The sequence below is a fragment of the Poecile atricapillus genome, chromosome Z, assembly GCF_030490865.1.
Source record: "Poecile atricapillus isolate bPoeAtr1 chromosome Z, bPoeAtr1.hap1, whole genome shotgun sequence".
Classification (NCBI taxonomy): Eukaryota; Metazoa; Chordata; class Aves; order Passeriformes; family Paridae; genus Poecile; species Poecile atricapillus.
Genome location: NC_081289.1, coordinates 37,771,323 through 37,792,282, shown reverse-complemented (window position 1 = coordinate 37,792,282; position 20,960 = coordinate 37,771,323). Strand labels below are relative to the sequence as shown.

At 37.4% G+C, this 20,960-nt stretch overlaps 1 protein-coding gene across 1 annotated transcript in view; it reads left to right on the top strand.

Moving 5' to 3' along the window:
• The window catches only part of LOC131573767 (synaptotagmin-1-like), a 333,607-nt gene that overhangs the window by 68,758 nt on the left and 243,889 nt on the right, over window positions 1–20,960 (top strand). The window contains exon 2 of the mRNA XM_058827998.1: window positions 11,199–11,286. The gene's annotated coding sequence lies outside the window, so the exon portion shown is untranslated. The remainder of the gene's footprint in view (window positions 1–11,198; window positions 11,287–20,960) is intronic.

Below are 20,960 nucleotides of genomic sequence, written 5' to 3'. Positions count from 1 at the left end.
CTGCAATTGCAAAACCCGTAGATGAAGCTGATTATGTTTCCTAAGATGCTGGCATTTTTTCCAAAAGATGGAGCTAATAAACTTTTCATACCCTCGTTTAAATTTTGCTTTATTGCTTTGAGTGATAAATTTTGATGTTTACCTTTTTTTTGGAAAATAGATTTCTGATTGGCATTATTAAGGATATTGTTAAGAAGTACTGGAGGTATAGGAGGTGACCAAAGTCAAACATGGTAAGTTTTACTGAAATGACTAATTATAATAGATGCCTGACTCCCGTGAAAGTTACTGGAAATAAGGTGCTTACTCATTTGGATGCTTTTGTAATCTCCATTAAATGCTTTTGTGCATCTTTAGACATGTAAATACCTCATCTGCTGGTCTAAATAAAGAAGTGTGTGCCCTGGCAACATTTACAATGACAGAAGTCAGGTATGCTTTGCCTCAAATCAGTGGGCTTTGTTTGTTTTTGCCTCCATCTGAAGATACTGTAGATGTAATCAGTTTGGTTGCCAGCTGACAAAAAAAAAAAAAAATTAAGCAAGAGATTATACTTTAGGAGAACAAATAAATGTATTTTGAAGATGAGGAGACAAAAACTAAAATTACTTCCATATGATACAAAGCTGTAAGTGTGTGAAATATCTGGGTTAGTTTCATATATAACAATACCTGATTGTAAATACTTGGTCTAAAAATAGAAAATTGGAATCACACAATACACAGCTCTTCTGTTTGGCATCAGTTCCATAATACAATAGAACTTGTCATTTGTAAGCTTGTCTGGTTTTCAGTAAAATACTGAGAACAGTTTGATCTGTCCTGATACATCAAACAATACGGTGCAGGTGGTTTAAAAACAAAACAGTTAATCAAGCAAAATTTTACTTAAACTACCTTATGATTCATCAACCAGTCTGTGCACACTGTCAGTTGTGCCTTTCTGAGCAATTTTTTATAGACTATTTAAATAGCCTGGACAGCATGTGGAACTGCTGAGAATAATATTGTATTATGAATTACTTCTTCAATTTGTTTTAGTTCAGTATGGACTGACAACATGACAGTAAGTCAAGAAAACTGGTGCTTTCTTGAATGAAATGCAGTATAACATTTATTCTGGAAATTAAGTTTTGCCTCAAGTATTGTTTTTTCCATGTTAAAATATTCCAAAAGTAAACTATGAAATGGTGTGAGAAACAGAATTACTCAATCTTATTTAATCATATTTCTACTTCTTTTTACATATGTATTATCACAAACTTTAGAAGTTGCATTTCTATCAGTAAGGATCGCTACTAAGTTCTTACCTGCATGATTCCCATTCAAGCACAAACACCAACAGGCAATACCATGGAGAAGTTCCTTAGTGGACTGAATGCTAGTTGAATTTTTTAGGGAAATCAAAGAAATATTTGGCATACAAGGAAGCTGAGAGATGTCAAGTATATCAAGAATGTCAAGAACTGAACAAACTTTGACAGGCTGTAAATTAAGGGAATGGAATTAGAGAAATAAGAAAGGCCAAAAAAAGAGGGAACGGGGGATAATGCAGTTATGGACATGGGGTGTTTATAAAGTTTATTATATACTTCCTGGAGCAAAGACAGTTAAGTAATTTTTCTTGTGCTGCACTTTGGAAAGTGGAACAAGACGGAAATGAGGCTGGTAGCATCAGAGGTGACATCTGGTTTGAGGACTATGACCTCGGTAGTTGCATTTAGACTGCATGAGTAGTGCAGGGTGTCCTGGTTGCTTGTTCATCAGCGTGCCTGGAAACCAGGGTGGAAATGGTAGGAGAAAGAAAATGAGGGAAGATCACTGTGTGCAGTTAGATATCATTCTGGCTAACTTGAGACATGAACTGTGACTGAGTGTCTGTAGAGTCTGGGTCAGATGGAGCTAAATTCCTTCATCCCAGCTCATACGCCGCTGATTTAGGTTAGTGACTAAAGCAGTGGTGGTAACACACCAGGGTTTGAACTGTTGCAGAGCAGCACCTGCACAACAAAAAGGCCTTTTCTAACTTTGCCCATAGCAAGTAGGCTGGGAGCAGCTTTGCAAGAGCTTGGGAGGGAACACAGCCAGGCCAAGTGACCCAAATCGACCGAAGGGGTGCTGTGTGCCTTAGAATGTCCTGCTCAGGGATAAAAAGTGCAGGCTGGTCTTTCCAAAGGAGTTGTTGCTTGGAGGCTGTTTGAGTGCCGGGATGCTGGTGGGAGGGCCTTTGCTTCACTTGTGTATTTTTGCCCTATTTTTTTCCTTTACTTTTTAAATTGGCTTTTTCTCAACCTGTGAGTTTTTTCTTGCTTTTGTGATTCAAATTCTCTGCTCCATGCTTGGAGGTAGGGTGAATGGGCGGCTGGTGGGCACTTATGTTTTGGCCAGGGTAAACCCACCACATTATCTGAAACTTCAGTGTCCTTCTGAATCCTACTGCTCGGTAGCAGTAGGATTCAGTTGGCAGAAAGCTGCCAACTAGATATGAAGCAGTAGTGTCAGTTTATCTATAGATTAAAAAAATTTGATTGAAAAATTGAAACAAAAGAAAAAAGTAATATTAATGTATGTGTTTTACAGGAACTGATTATTCCAGTGGCCATTTGGGGGTTTTGGACATTTTTATGGCATTATGTTGCTACTTTTCTGATAAGTAAAATTATCTGTATCACTTAATATTCTGTTGGAGGTTCTCAGTAACTACTTGTTTTTATGATACATTATTTCACACCTTTTAAGCCTGATCATCTAATATTGACAAACCTCAGGAAATCTGTAGAAAACTAAGTAGACTTTTCATCTGCCTGTAACAGTGTTTTGGGAATTTTCAGTAGTATTTTTGAAGTAATTGCTTAAGACTGATTGAGCCATTGGTCATGACATTTTGCTTATCACCTGGAGACTATCTCAATGAGTAGAAACTTACTTTTGGTGCTGAAATAATCAACCAATACTAAATTTGTATCTGTTTATTTTCTTTCTATTTTGAGTCTTGAGACAAATGGTAGTATCTGTCATACTTAATGTTTTTCAGAATGTCTTGTTAAGGTGCAGACTAAAAGACTATAAAACTGTGATTCACCTACACCTTTGAAGAGGCACTACAGACTAGTTTCCTCTCCTGTTAAGTGACAGGCACTTCCTTATAGTTAAGAAAGCAGTACCTAAAAGACAAGTGAAAATTATTTAAAATGCTGTCTTTACTACAGCCAGGTTTTTCTGGAATTATGGATTGGTTATTAATACATTTATGTTCATAAATCTATATGCATATAATATGTGTGAAAGTTAACAGTAGATGAAGACTGAAAGATATGTGGGCCTGACACTCTTTTCTCTACCAAGGCAGAATTAACTGTGCTATGCATTTGTTTGTCTGAACCAATTAAAAAATCTCTTGTGTGTTGTAGTTTATGTCATTCTTGATGAAAACCTGGTTTCACTGTTGTGAGTTGGATGCAATATTCCCATGTTTTCCTGTTTCCAAAGAAGTGCAACTCTAAAATCTTGCTATCTAAGCTGTGTTGCCCAATTGGGCAGTAGGAACTCCAGGTTTAAAATACAAAGTGTTCCCACTCTTAAACGACACTTTGTTGCAATTTACCATAATTTGACTGCTTTATGTGTTCACCTATTCATGGTTTGGGTGTAGATTCTGACAAAGAAGCTTCCTGGAAAGTGGATGCTAAAGAGGTAATGATGAACTTGTCTTTCGTTCTAAATGCAAACACCAATTTTCAAGGGAGCTAATTAAAATCTTTATCTGATCCCTAGTTGCAAGAGAGCTCTGCCTGGGTGTATGTGATAAGTTCATGCTGTTAGAGATTTCTAATTTGATTGGGTTTTTTTCCCCCTGATTTTATGAGTACAACATTTTTTATTTATTTTTTTTTTTAATGTTGATAAGTCTTTGCTGGGGAAATGGCAATCTTCTCTTTAAATGTTGCAGTTGGGAAACAGTGCTTGGCAAATGGATTTTGGTTTTTTTGTGTGTGTGTATGTGAGAAAAATGGCAACTCAGCTCATCAAAGCTGTTTGTAGAGGAAAATACTTCTTTCCAGCCTAATTGGCTAATGAACTATTGTCTTGAAAAGATTTGAACCTGAGGTAATGTACCAGATTTTGATAAACTGTGAGCTTCTATTACCAGAGCTTTGTGAAGATTGTTTTGTCATCTTAAAAAGGATATGCTGAGTTTTCTAGATACAGAAGGGCATACTGTACATCAGCTTGATGCTGGCAAAGAACATTCAACTCTTAATCTGGCATTGCAAGTTGTCAGCTGGTCATGTTAGTTGACTTTAATAATTGCTAGTTGAGCAAGTCCACAGATCTGGAAGACAGAACATCAAAAACTTGCCCTTTCTTTGTCAACTTGTTAATTGCATGTGTTTAAGTTAATTTCACTCCTGACATGAAAAAACCCAGCTGTTTCTTCATCAGAGCGTTCTGTATGAGATACTTTGTTTAATATCTTTCATAAATTAAAGGTTATGCTCCTAGTTTAAGCTGGAAATGGTTCTTTAGTAGCAAGTAAACCAATTGATCAGTGTGGAACTGGAGATCATGGAATTAGTGTGGTATGAGAGGTCAGAATGAGAGTTTGAGGGTAGGAGTTGGCACATATAAGGAAATGTAATATTTTTGCTCTGTAGTGAACTATTGATTCTTACTTCTAATTGCATGCTTCAGCATTCAGCATTCATGTGGAAGAAAAATGTTTACAGTAAAGCAAGATGTCTGTCGCAGTCTGCTTTTGCTATAGTAAAAAAATTAATGATCAATGAAGTAAAAGCAGAGTGTTAGCAGTAACATCTGTACATAAATGAAGTGGAAGCAGGAGTGTCATATTTACACAGAATTTCAAATGGGATCCAATGGAGTAGGGTGCTAGTAGAAATAATCATTTTGTCTTCTTGTCACTTAAGTGCAGACCAAAGTGTGTATTTGCCTATATGTATTGTGTGCTAGTTTTGATTAGGAAGTAGAGAAATGGACCAGAATTTCCTTCACTAATTTTGTATAATTTTAATAGATAAGCAAGAATTTCAGTCCAAATTATTCTGGAAAAAAAAAATCCCCAAAAGGAAGGTCAAAAATTATCCTACTGAGGCAAGAGAGACCAGAAAACACATATAAGCTTGAATACTGACATGTGAGACAGGCACATTTTCTTTGAAAGGTGACAACTCAAAGATGTTGGCCACATGTCGCCAAGGTAATTTTTTTATAAATGTCTAGCTGTGTGCTACCATATGGACACCAAAAACAACACACAGGGAAGGAAAGAATTTGCAAGTTGCAGTTACCAGATCAGACAGTTCTGTGTATTCACATGACTCTGTACTGTAGTCACTTTGTGCTCTTGCTTTACTGGATAAAATGTATTTCCTCCCAGGTTTTAGACCATCCTGTTGGATTCTGTGTTAACACTTGTCTGCCTTGCACTTATCTATGCCATGTAAGGAAGTAAAATTGATCCAACGTTTTTATTGTTGTTATTATTGTTGTTGTTATTATTATTATTTTCTCCTTCACCATTCTGAATAACAAGAATCACTACTAATGGGATTATGGACATACCCAGTTTAAGCCATATTGTCCAAATTTTTCCAGTACAAGTAGTCTCATTTACAGTACTAAGGACTAGTGGGTGATGCAGATGTGTGATGCAGTGGTTTTGACTAATTCCTGGAATATGAAGACGCACATTTCCTTGCCTTTGCTTAGGCAGAAGTACAAACAACTTCAGAGCATCTCATTGAAATGGAAGAATGGTTCCAAAAATTCAGACCAGGGATTCTCTTAGCCTTGGATCTACAGTGTTAAGCATCTTATCACCAATAAGCCATAGCAGATTTCCAGAGAACAGGAGAGTGAGAATACATAACACATCTCTAGAAAATTCCCAGCTTCCACCTGTTTTCAGCTCAAGGGATTTCCTAAACATGGTGTGATATCACCAGCTCTCAATGAATCTCTTTTCTAAACTCATGTTAAGTTTCCCCATACAGCTTTTTTAAGTCTTCTAGTTCCCCCTAATACGTTTCTGGCAGTGTCATAGATCTTTCACCTGTTGGGCAGAGAACCACTTTTTTCTGTTTGTTCTGCACTTTGTTCCTACCAGCTTCCTTTAAAGTTGCTAGTTTTTCTATGTACAATGTTATGCCAAACCTAAAATGGTACCAAGGTAGAGTTTGAGTCCTCTGTCTTGATAAAAATTATTGCAGAAGATCACAGAAACCCAGCTTTGCAATTGGACTTACTTACAAACAGCTTTACAGAAGGAGAATATCATTTTTAAAGCACTGAGAGGATAGAAATTGCCCGCTGATACTTTTCCTCACAAAACTCTATTGCATATTGCAAACCTGGTCTGTATGGACAATAAAAGGCACTGAGATCAATCAATCTTTGTTTTCAGTTCTGTAGTAGGTACTCATACTTAACACAAGTTACACTAGAAAGCTACAAGGATACTGATATAAGTTGGATTTGTTGGATAGTTTGAATAATAGCCAATGTTTAGAAGATGAGGGAGATCTGATAAAAGTGATATAGGCTGTAATGATGTGGAATGGCTTCTTATTTAAATCATTTATCACACAGAAAATACTTCATATTGTTGCTTAGATTGAAGCTTAAAATTTGTGCTTTGGTGTAATTAACAATCATTTGCAGTAAAATAAAGAGATTGTCCGAATCTCTACATATGTCACCTGATAAATTTAGGTCAAGGCTGACTGAAAGATCTTGCTGGTCTAGATTGTTAAAGACGTTCATGGTTGTTTCAGAGTGGAGATAACTTCAATATGCTTCAGAATAAAGAAAATGGTTTTTGTTTAGTACAGGAGAAAAAATACCATCAGAAGTCCCTGGGGAAAAAAAAAAAAAAGTAAATATTACTACTGTCTTCCAAAACTAAAAGAAGTTTGCAGTTCTGTGAGTTTTTGTTCTTTTTTATTTTCTTGCCTGAATAATGGTGCTCCATGGAATTATTCAGTCTCTTTCTATGTTTCTAAATTTTCTGAACTTTTAAAAGAGACCAGTGTTCACAGTGGAGAGATAAATTTTTAAAAGTAACTGAAGGGATTAAAGAATGTGTGAACTTTGTACCTCAACAATTTGTGTTGGTAGTAAAAGTATTTTGCACTGCTAAATTGTGTTATGAGCACTGAATATTAGGAGCATGTAATAGTCCAATATGTGGTAGGTGGGCTACAGCTGTAGCATGATCATCTGCAGTGGAACATACTACTATACTTATTGACAGGAGCAGGAAAATCAATTAAATAGTTTTCTTCTGAACATTGGTTAAAATTACTTTGTTGACAAGATAGCTTTATATTGCAAACTGAGGTGATGTCTGTGTGTCCTTTCAAAATATCACATGAAGTTTTCTAGTAAAAGAAATATCTCAGTCAGAAAATACACATCCAAAGGCATTTTATCCCAGTCATTTGTGGCAGAGATGGCAGCAGGATGACACTGTAAATTTGCTTAGTTCTTTACTTTTTCTCTCTGAAGCTGCTTGTTCTTTATAATATAACTGCAGGCAAGCCCTTAAGTTTGCAGATGTAAATAGCTAGTGTCAGAATGTGTTTCATGTAGAGCAGAGCTATAGCTTCACCTGAATACCTCTCAAGGTGAGGCTGTCTGCTGACCCTCTTTGTAGCTCATGTTACAGAAATGAACAGTTAATCTTTCCTGTGGACAGATTTGTTTTTTTCCCAGAAAGCAATGAGCGCAAACTGAATGTATCTTCATCTTCATTTCTGGTAGCATCCTTTATAAGTTGCTCATTGACCTTTCTTGATAAGAAAGCCTTTTCCCATCATTTTTTAATACCTGCTGCCTCCTTTCTCTCTCTTACTGCATTTCCCCCCAGATGTTCATATTACTGAGGAGGTGTCTGAGAACCAGGCTTTTGATGGAGAAGAACTAATTCATTAAAAGTATACCACAAGCTTAAATATCTTTTTATGCAATTAAAAAAGCAGGACACAGCAAAACAAACACCTCCTGCCCCAAACCTCCATTTTGTTTGCATTTTGTATCTCCATAGATGACACATAAAGGTTTTCCACAGACAGAATTAGTATTCTGGCAAGCTCTCACTTGTGGTCCATAGACCACCAAAGTGCTGACAGATGCACTGTTATACAGAAATGCAAAAATTATATTTGTGTTTCTGTATGTATCCTGCAAAACCCCAAAACATTCAGATCTCTCCTTGCTACTCTGTTCCAGCTCGCTCAAGCCATCTGCTTGGTTTTCCTGCTGCATTTGGTCTCATTAGTCATGTTCACATGTACTTCAGGCTGCTTAATTTCATTATGCAAAGTATTATGCACTGTTCATCCAATAAGTGAGAGAGGTTCGTTCTGCTCCCTAAGGGACTTGTAAAAAGAAGTTCTAAATCTCTAAGAAAATCTAAAAATTCTTGTTGGAACATGGTTCATGCTTCATTGTTACCTATATTAAAATGTACTAAAACTTACTTATAGATTTATCTATCTTTTCCTGACTCCCAAATGTTAAATCCTGTCTCCTTAGAAATATTTGTATCTAACTAGGATTTTTCAACACAGTTAAGATCTTGACACAAAACCATATTTCATATTTTAAAGTTTCCTTTTTGGCAGATTTAGGGGTTTTTTTGCCTAGCAGTGAGATTGCCAGTTCTTACAGAGTGTATTTGTGGCCGTGCCTGTGAATATTCACTAGAATTAACAAAATCATAAGCCTTTTGAAAAGGAAGAGAACTCACAGAGGGAAGAGGAATCTGTTAATGAAACAAAGATGGAAAATCTCCATTTGCAGTCATTACTAAGTGTGCTCTGGCTTCTCAAAACTCCAGAGGCTGACTGTGATAAACTCTAGTGTCCCTATTACCAATAGACTTTGTTGCAAGATGAAGAAGATTTTAAAAGAGTTACCTGTGATGGCTTTTGGCAGTCCCTCTGTGTGTTACACCAGATAGAACTCTGCCAGGACCCCAGTGGACAGAAGAGGACCAGAAAACTGATCAGCCTTTAGCTGAGGAAGGAATGGCTGGGGCTTGATGGGCAAGGGCAGTGGATTAATAGTCAACCTGGATAACGAGAAAGGGCATAAAAATTGGACATGGAATGGGAAACTGGAACTGACCAGACAAAAAGAGTCACAATTGGCAGGGAGCTCCAGAGAAGACAGATTTAATGAGGAATTGGATATCTGGACAGCAGATACAGAGCTGCCAGCATAACTGCCAGGAGTATCAGCCAGTAATCCTAGCTCGAGAGAACTGGGAATGGTTGAGAAATGAGCCAGGAAGGCAGGAAAATGAAATTCAGTGGGAGTTGTCTTAGATATATAGGAACATACAATATATGCTACGTGCTCTGAAGAAAAAAAAAAAAGAGGTGGAGAGGATCCATTATTTGGTGTATAAAATTAGTGGATTTTTTTATCCTAAAAATTTTTCATCATGAAAATAATTATTTTATTTTAAGAATATGCTCTATAAGGTATATGAATTCTAGAGCATTCACATAATAGGAGGGGTAAGCCTCTTCAATTCCTTAAAAAAACAACCTAGGCACTGAATAAGCATAGCTCCCCACAAAAAAATTGTGACTCAGAGACTGTCATAAAGCCACAGAAATAGACTGAATTAAACTCTGAGTGCTTGACATTGCAGTGATGTTCTTTTATTAATGTTGTGGTTTGCATCTAATGAGTTTAATTTCACTTTGTTGTTTTGATAAATAAAGATATTCTATCCAGACAGCCACAAGCTAGAAAATAATTGTTGACTGTGAAAGTCAGAACATTTTTAACCAGCTTTTCCTGATAGTTATTTCATTAAAACCCTCGGTCCTGGAGTAATTTAAAGGCTTCAGTCTTTCTTTCCTTTTCTAGTGGAAAAGACACATTGTGTGGAGCTCTAAATTCATGTATCCCCAGACTTTGGTGACCCTAAATTCAATGCAATGCACCTTGATGATACGGACTTTATTACCTAAAAATTAGAAGGCAAGTAATAAGTCTATACATTTACAGAAAATTCCATCATTTTTACAGCATTGATTTCTTAGTACTTAACCAGTGAAAAATGAAAGCTTCCAAAGTATTTAAAATAATTTTAATGAATTTTTTATTTAACTCAATGCTTCTGTTGTTTAAAAAAAATCTTTATTTGTAATTTTGCAGTTTTAAATGTTGTCAAGTGCAAGAAAATTAAATACTGATAGTACTTCCTCCTAAGAAAAATAATCAAAATAAGATAATAATCATAAAAGATATGGGGGCTGAGGACAGGCTTTATGGGGTGAGGTTGGGCAAGGATTCAAGGCATTTAAGACTGAGAAGGATCCTTGAACCAGACTCATGTGACTTCCAGCATATTGTTTAATATTTGTGTACCCTAGCTTTCATCTCTAGAACAAATATATTGATACAGCTTTTACTCGTTTATCCTTTGCTGTCTAAGGGATTTGATTTATAAAAATCTTAAAGATGTCTAACAGCCTTGTTCAAACAACTTCCAGCTCAGTGAGCATTCAGTCTTAACTGGAGCTTCTAGTTACAGCTGTGAGGAAAAAGTCATGTGAATTCCTTTAATTTACCAGAATAGGAGACTCTATAGAAGGCAAATAGAAGAGCAGAGAAGGAAAAGAAAATCTAGTATAATCTGAACAGTTTTAGGAAATTGTTTTGAGTCTAAGACTGAATTTACTGATGTCACTTTTGCCCTTAATCCAAACTGTTCTGAAATTGTCTGTTTGTGTGTAGAAGGTAAAAAATGTTCAAGTATACATCCATGTCTTTCCAATATCATGTGAATTCACTGAGCATGCTAAGTTAAGGAATTTGGTGGGTTACAGCAGTAGAAAAACATGATGTGAGATCATTGCAGTTCACTTTACTTGGCTCACTGATGAAATCTACAGAAATATATAATATTGCAGCACACTAAGAAAATAGTCTAAATCAGTCCATGATGAAGAAATCTTGTTCACATATTTTTCTTCTGTGTCTCTTAACAGTCTGATTAAATCTCATGATAATCAGCTACAGGCAATCAGCTGAAAGGCAGTGAACAAACCAAGTATATTTAAAGGAGTTTTTAAGCAGCAGTTGTTCGTAGGCAAAGATGGAAAATACAGCACTATAGGTACTGGCAAGTGTTTACATGGAATGTCTTTCTTTTAAAGGGAGAAAAGGGATATTTTTCTCAACTGTGAAGAAGAACCTTCATTCAAGATTCCCCTGTGAACACTGCATTGATGCCAATCATATAAGGTATTTTAAACAAACAAGATTCTGTTACCTTCTATAACCTACTAGATGCTTTAATCCATGTCGTTGCAATAATTAAAGTGGAGATAGTAAAGAAATTAAAGAAATCACTTTTTCTGATGCAAAGTTTGTTAGATTTATGAACATGTAATGTTGTTTTATTACATGATATTTCATTCTGACATTAAAGATTAAAAGAATCCAGTTGATTTGCATTTTTTGTTCAGTAGTAGTTGTATTCTTTGCCTTCTCTCACCATCAATTTGTGTTTTATCAAATCCCAAGCTGTCATGGTTCATTATCCATAGATGATCTTGAGCAGCCTTGCATCACAAAAAAATATGCTGTGGCATCTGCCATTGTGCACCACTAAACAGATCACTTCTGAGTAAGGTTTTGATTAGTACATTCAGTAGTGTGTGTCCTCATTCTTCAGCCTGTGAGTATCTTATGCAATGTAGCTGCATATAGTAAGGTACTGTGAATTTCAGGTTGCAGACAGAATATCTGTTGTGCCATATTAGCTGATGAGTTCCATTTGAGTTAATGCTTGTACACCTTAGTCTCCACCAGGCAGTCCCATTGCTTCTGTAGTCATTTCATAAAATTCAGTGCCAATGATGTAGACAGCACAGTGAAATTAAGAGATGTGATTATAGTATCAGGCTTGCATTCTAGACCCTTTTCTGATTTTAGGAGAAAAAATGAAATTCATGTCACAATTGTATTAACATTCAGATATAAATAGATTTACTAAGGAGGTCTATATTTCCTGCATGGTACTTACATTGATAAAGAGACTGTTCATTTTTGAATGACAGGAGTTAGACTCAGTGATCCTGATGGGTCCCTTCCAATTCAGCATATTCTATGATTCTATAAAAAAATATTTAATCTTCTAATTCCCCTGAATCTGTTCCTGTTCCACCAAAACTTGCAAATAAATTTTGATTTAAGTAGTTGTGTGTTCATCACAGTGATAAAATTAATTTCCATCTTTGTTCACTATCATGCATATCTCAGTTACAGGCAGTTTCTTCTTTGAATATGAAATACTGTCTTATGAATGTGTCTGGGAGTAAGTCACCAATGTCATAACTCAAACTAATTCAAATGAAAGCAAATGTTTTGGGATTTGAAAGTTGAATTTCCATTTGAACAATAGCTTCAAGGACTTGCATGCACATTTGACTGTCTTGTGCCCTGAAGAGTATTGCTAGTAAAGAGATTATCCACATAGACCCATGAGATACAATAAGATTCTCAGGAATGTGAAATAGAATAAAGTTGTCTGTAAGGTAAATATGAAGTAGAAAAGCAAATTAAAGCAAAGATGGAATATGAATGAATCTGGGAGAATTTTTTTTAAAATCTATACCGGTAGCCTAAGGTTGCAGCAAAACCTGAGGATCCCATGCACAAATCTGAACTAGAAATGCTTCTTAATTTGTCACCTGAGTCACAGAATTTGTTTGGTAGGTCCCCTAGTGGGCTGATGTCTATATAATATGCTACAAATTGGGTTAGAGGGGTTACTGTAATAAGCAGAGTCAGTAGGAAATGCCTTTTTAGACTTTTTGGGTATTAGGAAATGTTTAGTGAAATATGAAATAATTGGAAATTTTTAAGTGTTACAAGGAGTCTTCCTTCTAAAAAACACCATTATACTGGCAAAAATATTCCTTCAAGTGTTTTAGATGCAATTTCTCTTTAATACTACTTTTCATTTAGAAGTATTTATGGTGTGTTGATTTTGGTGGCATTTTTCGCTTTGGAGGTATTTTTTACTTGATAGTAACAGGGATGAAAGCAGTTCTCCTCTCACAGGAGCTATTACTTCCAGTGTAGTTGCTTTGAACATTCTAAAAAGGCAGAATGGTGCTCAGGCCAGCTAAGGGAATCTCCACAGAGCACAGAGAATGACTGTATTCAGAATTGGGAAGCCCCAGACCAACCAGTCTCAATGGTCTGACCCATTTAAATTCAAGATACCATGCTAGTTGATAGCAAATCTCTCATGAGTTCTTTCCTGTTTTCCTGCCCTTGAAGTGTTTTGTTTCTAGCCCATTTGTGAAAAACAAGGTGCCCTGGAATCCTGGGACTATGCAAGAAATAAGGACTAAGGTATTGTTGCAATGAACATCAAAATTATACACAAACAAAGGTTGATAGACTGTAAACCTGCTTCTAAAAATAGAAATATTTTAAAAATTACCTCTTACTATGATTTTACATTGGTTTTTTTCTGAACTAACTCTTCACTTAATTTCTCTTTTGAGACGCAGTTTTCCACTGATAAATTCAAGTCCCTAGGCTGTAGATGGATACATGTCAGCCTTTGTATCTCCTATATATCTCCTTTAATTATTACCATCTTAAAGGTAAACCATTAAGAAACAGTGAGCATGGAATGTTACATAGATCTATGGTGTGTACATCCATTAAAAATAGGGAGAACAATAAATGCAAAAATATATTTAATCAATGTGTTGAAACTTATTAAGCTCTTTATATAACCTCCTCAACTGAAAGTAAATTCAACTATTTATATTGGTAACATATGCTGCAATGAGATTTGTGGGCTTGGATGATTCAGATTGAATCAGATATACTGAACACTTCTTTGGGGAAAATAAAATTTCACAAAGTAATACAGTCAAGCTCAGATCTTACTCTTCCTGAAAGAAAGAGAATAAAACTGCTTGTGCAAAACAGGCCTCTGTTCCCACAGTGCTGCACTTACTGTGTTACAGTCTAAACCAGCAGCAATTACACATAAGCTGTTAACGTGAGAACAATCAAGCAGTTGGCTCACTGAGCCAGAGGTGGTACTTGGAGCCCTTGCTGTTTATCCCAGTCAATCTCAGCATCCGTAATGGTCAGAAACCAGACGCTCATTCTTCTGCATGTGTTTATGTGGCAGGGGGAACATGCCTTCGTTTTCCTTTTTGGCAGGCAAAAAAGAAACTAAAACTTCAAGGGAAAATAATAGTTTCATGAGGAAAGTATGCACCTACAAGTTCACATCATATCTGGGAAGAGAATTGTGGTTTTTAGATGTCTGGATAAAAGCCCCATTAGATTGCTATAGAATGAAGCCAAGAAGCTGAGAAAATTCAGAACAGTTTTGAATTGACAGGGTAATGAGAGTTGTAACAGTGGGGTTCTGAAGGGCTCCATCCTGGGCCCAGTTTTTTTCAATATCTTCATTAATGACTTGAACACAAAGGAATACTAAATAAATGTGCTTAGAACGCTAAACTGGGAGGAGCTGTCAACTTCCTTGAGAGCATGTGAGAAAGAGGAGCAGCAAGTACCAATCTCTTCACTTTCATGACCAGTGACAGGACCCAAGCAAATGCCTGAAGTTGTGTCAGGGGAGGTTTAGGTTGGATATCTGGAAAAAGCTTTTCATCCAGAGGGTGGCTGGGCACTGGATTAGATTCCCCGGGGAAGTGGTCACAGCACCAAGCCTGACAGAGTTCATAAAGTGTTTGGACAATGATTTTTAGGCACATGGCGGGATTCTTGGGGTCAGGAGTTGTACCCTTCCAAGTCGAGTTGGGTCCCTTCCAACTCAGCACATTCTATGTTTCTGAGTGAATTATTGCAAGCTTTTAGGAGGAAGAAAAAGACCCCAGGTGTAGGGAAAAATAAATGGGTAAGTGGGTAGGGTATTCTTTCATGGAATGAATTATGTTAGAGATAACTACTGCAGGAGGTCACACACATTTGTTAAATGACTGACCTTGTCATTTGTCACAAAGAGGATACCAGATTAGTAGACCATAAATTTAGATTGGTTCAGAAAGTCCTCTGGTCCTGTCACAGGTTTGGTCAAGCAGTGTTGAAAAAATTTTGTGACAAATTGGCTCAAAAAAACCCAGCAGGACATTTCTCACTATCTTTACATGTGAATAAATCAGGATGGACATTTTAAGAAACCCCAGTGTGAAGCTAGAATAGCGGCTATGATCCAAGTCTCATAAGCCTAGTTATTTTCTGAGGAACATTGGGATCATGAGCCTGAAGCACTCCAAGGGTATCGTTTCATGATAGCATGTTTTCTGGAAGTGATGATCTTATGCTCCCTTTTTGTTCCAGCACTAAAAATGAACAGTAGTTTTCAGCCAGATAAGCCTTATTGCTGCCTCACAAGAAAATAGTGCAGTGATGTGCATGTGAAAAGTAGGGCAGGATCTCTTCTCTTTTGGCAGTAGCAAAGCCTTAAATCAGTTTAAGCACCTTCTGAAACCACTCCAGAACTTTGAGCCTTCACAGAAGGTGTCTGGGGGCATCAGGTGGTGGAACCAGCATACACTTTCTGTAAAGCAAACGTTGCTCACCTCACTATTAGCAAGTGTGCTTAGCATTGTAATGAATAATGAACTTTGGTCACTTTTATATAATTGGACTACCTAAATGTGTAAAATTCAGTTCCCAAATTTGATTCCCAAGAGTGGTGGGCTGTCCTCAGCTGACTGCCAGTCTCTCACCCAGCCCCTCTCTCATTTGATGTATCTCAAGATGAGGGCAGGGACATCACTTGCCTTAATGGACAGAATGGGCTTGTCTTGAGGAAGATTAACTTAATTTATTGCTTATTAAAATAGACTGGTATGGTGAGAAACAAGGACAAAACCTGCAACACCTTCTCTCCTTGTTCCTTTCAAATGCGCTCCTTCATTCAACCCTTTTGATTGCTTCCACTGAGCAGCGCAGGGAAGTCGGATGTGAGGTTTGTGGTCAGTTTGTAACAGCTGATCCCTGTCACTCCTTACTCCTCCTCCCCCTTTTCCCGTTGTCCATGGGGGCCTCCAGAGGCTGCAGGGGAATCTGCATGATCATGATCACCACTATCGGCTGCAGGGGAATCTCTGCTCCAACCCTTGGGGCTCTTCCTCCCCTTCTTCCTTCTCTCACCTTGGTGTGCACAGGGCTGTTTCTCATGCTTTCCTCTCTCACTTCTCACTGCTGGGCAGTGGTTTTGCACTATCTTAAGTACATTTCCCAGAGGTATTCTCAGGGGGTTTTGTCCCCGCATCAGCTGTGGGACTCATCTGTGCCCTGTGGTGGATGCAGTGAGGGCATCTGGAACCTGCTGTGACCAGCCCTGGGCAGACCTGCCTCTCCTCCCAGTGCCCTTCTGCTCTGCCCCAGACACCACAGTCTCTCAAACAGTTTGAGCAGCCAGCAAAAGATCATTTTCTCAGGAGTCTGGAAGACTTGAGGGCCTTTTTTCTAACCTCATCTTACAGCAAGCAATCAGGTTTTATGTGTAACCCTTTGTACGTAGCATTGAAAAGAAAAAATATTAAAATTACGTTCCTTCCTACAAAATGTTAAAAAGTATTTGCTTTCTCGATCACTGTGAATCCAAATTTTTTATGTCCTGCATGTGCAAAAGGTGCCGGAGAACAGACCCTGCCCATGCTGGGGCAGGGTCCCAGTAGGCATCCAGGTCTTCAACTGGAGCCAGTCCGACTTGCTGTATCCCTTCTAGCGCCTGCCTCTGCTTTTGGGGCTTCCTGTTCTCTGCACCCTTGGTTAGGGCACTGTCCTGAGATAAATGCATCCTTTGCTGTCCTTCCACTGTTTCTTTGGTAAACTGGGTGAATACAGATTCCTGCTTTATTATCTATGAATGTTGTCTGTTGATGTCAGAATGGTGGTGGCCCAGCCAGATGAATACTTTGTGCTTTGCAGTGTGACAAACTACTTGGAGCTGTTGGCATAAACAACTGGTTTGTTTTGTTCTCACATTAAAAGAAGGTGTGATATGAAACCTTGTATATTTTAAAAATACAAATTCTTATCTGTGTCTGACAGATCTCATCACTGTGAGAGGTCCAAAATTTGTGATTCTCTGTAAAATTTAATTATCTGGCACTTTCCAACAGCAGCTTGTCTACTACTGACATGTAGAATTTCATTTTGTTCAAACATCTTTTGTGTGTGTCTTCTTGATATTGATAACAGTGACTTGTAGTAATGCTTATCGCTTTTTGATTCTGAAAATGTAATAAAGAAGAAAAATACAAATTAATAGCTACATACATTAGTTAGGCAGACATCCATCAAATCTTTGTATCAGGCTTAGCTCTTCAGATATCTCAAGAAACAGAGATATAAAAGCAGCTGTAGCCTACAAAAAAGTGCCCACAAAACCAAATAAATCATTGCCTGAAGAGAGAATGAACTAAGACAGACCTTTCTTGTTCATTGATGAGTTTCTTTGTTTCCTTTTCCAGTTAGTTTTCTGAACAAATTGTTACTTACTAATTAGCGTTAGTGATAGCAATTTTGACCATAATTGGTCTATTCATAGCTACCATAATTGAACACTTCAACATATGTGAATCTTGGGTCCATTCCCCAAATTCTGAGAGATGTAAGGTAGGAAGTCACAGAAAAGTGGGAAAATAGTTTGATAACATGTTGTATAGAGATGAGTAGATGAGTAGTCATTTAATCACAAACTCATATAACATCATCTCACCAGTAAAAGAAATACATCATTAAGAAACTAGGAATATAAATACATGCAACTGTACGCATAACTCTTGCTTTGTAGTTTCCAGTTTAAATGACTGAAAATAGTGGATATTTATATGTAAACGTATTTATAGACATGACTTTGATCTGTGCTTGTGGATAATAAAATGGAGAGATGTACATATTGAGAATATGTGATATATTATAGAAAAACAGGAATATATCATGGTATTGTTCAGTTTATGCAGAGGTCTACTTGTACAATGTTTGTCTGCAAGACACTATTTTTTCTGACTTACATTTCTTGATTGTATATTGCTGTATTTGCACAATGATTCTGTAATGAGGCTTTGACTTTGTAACCCTTGGTCTGAGCAGCCAAATTCAGTGCTGACTGAATGCAGAAGCCTGTGTGTTTCCTTGGCAGGGTATCTGATTTGATGAGAAGTGCAGTGGCAGTCTGCTTTATATTGTGGGAAAATTAAAGGTATTTTTAGCTTTCTGATAGGCTGTAAATAAGCTTTGATAGCAGTAAACAAGTTTCAGCTATGCTGTGTGACACAGAAGTGTGTGCACAGTGTAGCCTGCTTCTCAGAAGCACAGGTAGAAGCCAAGATTTCCTGAGCTCATCATACAGTTCTTTAAAGGCTTGTATTAAAGAAAAAGGAAGCTAGGAACAGCTGTGTAAAAACCATACCACACAAGTGGGGAAGATATGTACCGACTGAGGAGGGATTTTGTATTATCCCTAGGCAGAGAAACTCAAATTGAGTAGCCAAGGCTGTTGTATTTCAGTTCCCAGGCCAGATCCTGCAGTGTGATGGCTTCCAAGTCAGCTATTACAGATTGTCAACATGGAACCTCCTGCACAAAGCACGTGAGGCTGTGCAGCTAGAGCTAAAATAAGAAGCTCTAGAACAAACAGCTATCACTCTTCACATACTCTGTACCAGGTCCAAGAGAGAACACGTCATGCACTCTGCCCAGTGCTTCTGTCATGTATGCACACATGAAGATGGATGGGTGGATCAGTTATGGAGAGCGTAAACATGGCCAGCAGGTGGGACAGTCAAGGACATCTGGTGTATTGGCTTTTGTAAGTAAGATTTAAAGTCTACTGGAATAGTACTAAAAAAGTTATAGAGGGAGCAGGTGGAGATAGGAGAGAGAGCTTCTATGCTGTCACACTGTTACCTCTCTGTGTTAGGAACAAATGGTTGCAGTGAAATGGGATCTCTTTCCATTTTGTAACCCTGAATGGCATTTAAAAAAATGTTATTGTGGAGAAATGACCTACATAAAAGTAGAGAATGCAGTTACTTTTCAGGGACAAAGGGTGAAACAGATGACAGTACTTGGACATCCTTAGAATATGTTATTAATTTTGGCAAGGAAGAGGGAAGCTAGCTTTAGTGAATTTTGTGAAAGACAGCTGTTGCTATTTTTTTGTGACATCAGAAGTCTAACCTTTTTCAGTTAGAATTTCCTTGCACTGCAGCAAATAGGAACAGTTAAATAAGATTGACAAATTGTTTCAGCACAAACTAGTTACATGTGAAGGGCATTGGCTGCAAAATTTCATTCCACTGCTGCAGAACTCTGTGTAATGCATATACAGGGGTAGGCTGGACAAACTTGTAAGCTCAAACTAATTTTGTAGATAAATGGTTTACAACATAGTGATTACAGATTTTAAAAATCTTTTCTGTCTCTCCCTCTACTGCTGTGTGTTCTGATGCTTCTTTTTTCATTAGCAGCCGCATAGTTATTTTGAGATTAAAACATACCCTGTATGTATGTGCTTCTGAAAGATGGATAAATTCAGACCACACTATGGCAAACAGTGTTTTAACATGCCCATTTTATTGTTGTTTGTAAATGTCATGAAGGCAACCAACCTTGCAAGTCTCTGTCCTACGTTTTTATGTGGAGAATGTTACATAATAAATGTAAGAAACACACATTTGTGCTGTAGGTCTCTAATGCAGCCTCGTGGTTATGACTGCTCAGGTGTGTTTGTTCCTGAGCAGCACATAGATAGTGCCAACCCATCAAGTACTCAGTCAGTTTGGTGTCTGGGAGTCAGCTGCTTCCAATACATTGTAAGAAGGATGGACTTGAAAAACATCATTTTGAGTTGGGTAATTTTTACATTAACTTTCTCATCCTGTTCTATTGCATGCTTGTATAAGGCTTCACTCACTGTAGTGTATTAGTAATGTGCAATTTGACACCATTTGAAAACCTCTTTCCATGCTGTTTTGTCAGCAATGATGTAAGGTATGCTATTAATCCAGTTTTTGTAAAAAAAAATATTTTTTGGAGATCAAAAGTTAGCAGTGGCACAGTAGCAGTGGTACCATGAATAAACTGGTTCCAGTAAAATGTAAGCCAATTCTAACGCTTTGTCCATGGAAAGTTTGAAGAAGTAAAATGTTCGAGCCTAGAGGTGTGTATGTGTTAAGGCCACATTATGCTACTTAGACAATCACCTCCTCCCACCTGGGTTGTGGTAGCAGAACTCAGCAGCCCTTCCTGTCCTTTCATACCACATTTTGAGAGGTGCAGGTGCCTGATGGGGGATCTTATACATAACCTGCGTCTAAGGATATTCTTCTGAATTATAAATTATCTGATGGTGTATTTTTTGGATTGCAAACTCTTTATGGTGGGAGGATGTTTTATTTGTATGTGAGCAATTTCCGGGGAAATACAGGAGTTCCTTTCTCTTTCCGAATACAGATTAGCAGTGATTGGTTGTGTTTCACACAAGCATCACAGTCCGCCCTTCTGATCTATCCTGAGGTTTACAGAGAAGGATATGTGTCTACAATGTTGTAGCATAATAGCATCCAAAAGAAGTTTCCTTAATCAGATCCAGGTGTTGTATACAGATGTTGTAAAAGGATGACACCTTGAAATAAAGATTGTATCCCACCTGAGAATTGCTGAGATAACTTTGCACATTTGGTTATGTTGATTTTAGTGGAACAATTTGTGAGTTAATATGCTAGCCAAACACACTAGTCACTGTCAGCAACTAATGGACTCAATGCTTGGCTAGGACTGGAGATAAATCTGAATCTAGTTAAAATTACAACATGATGTTCATTAACTTCAGCAAGGGTAATTTCTGAGACAAAATGTTGCTTTCACCCAACATATTAAATAAGCAGTTGGGC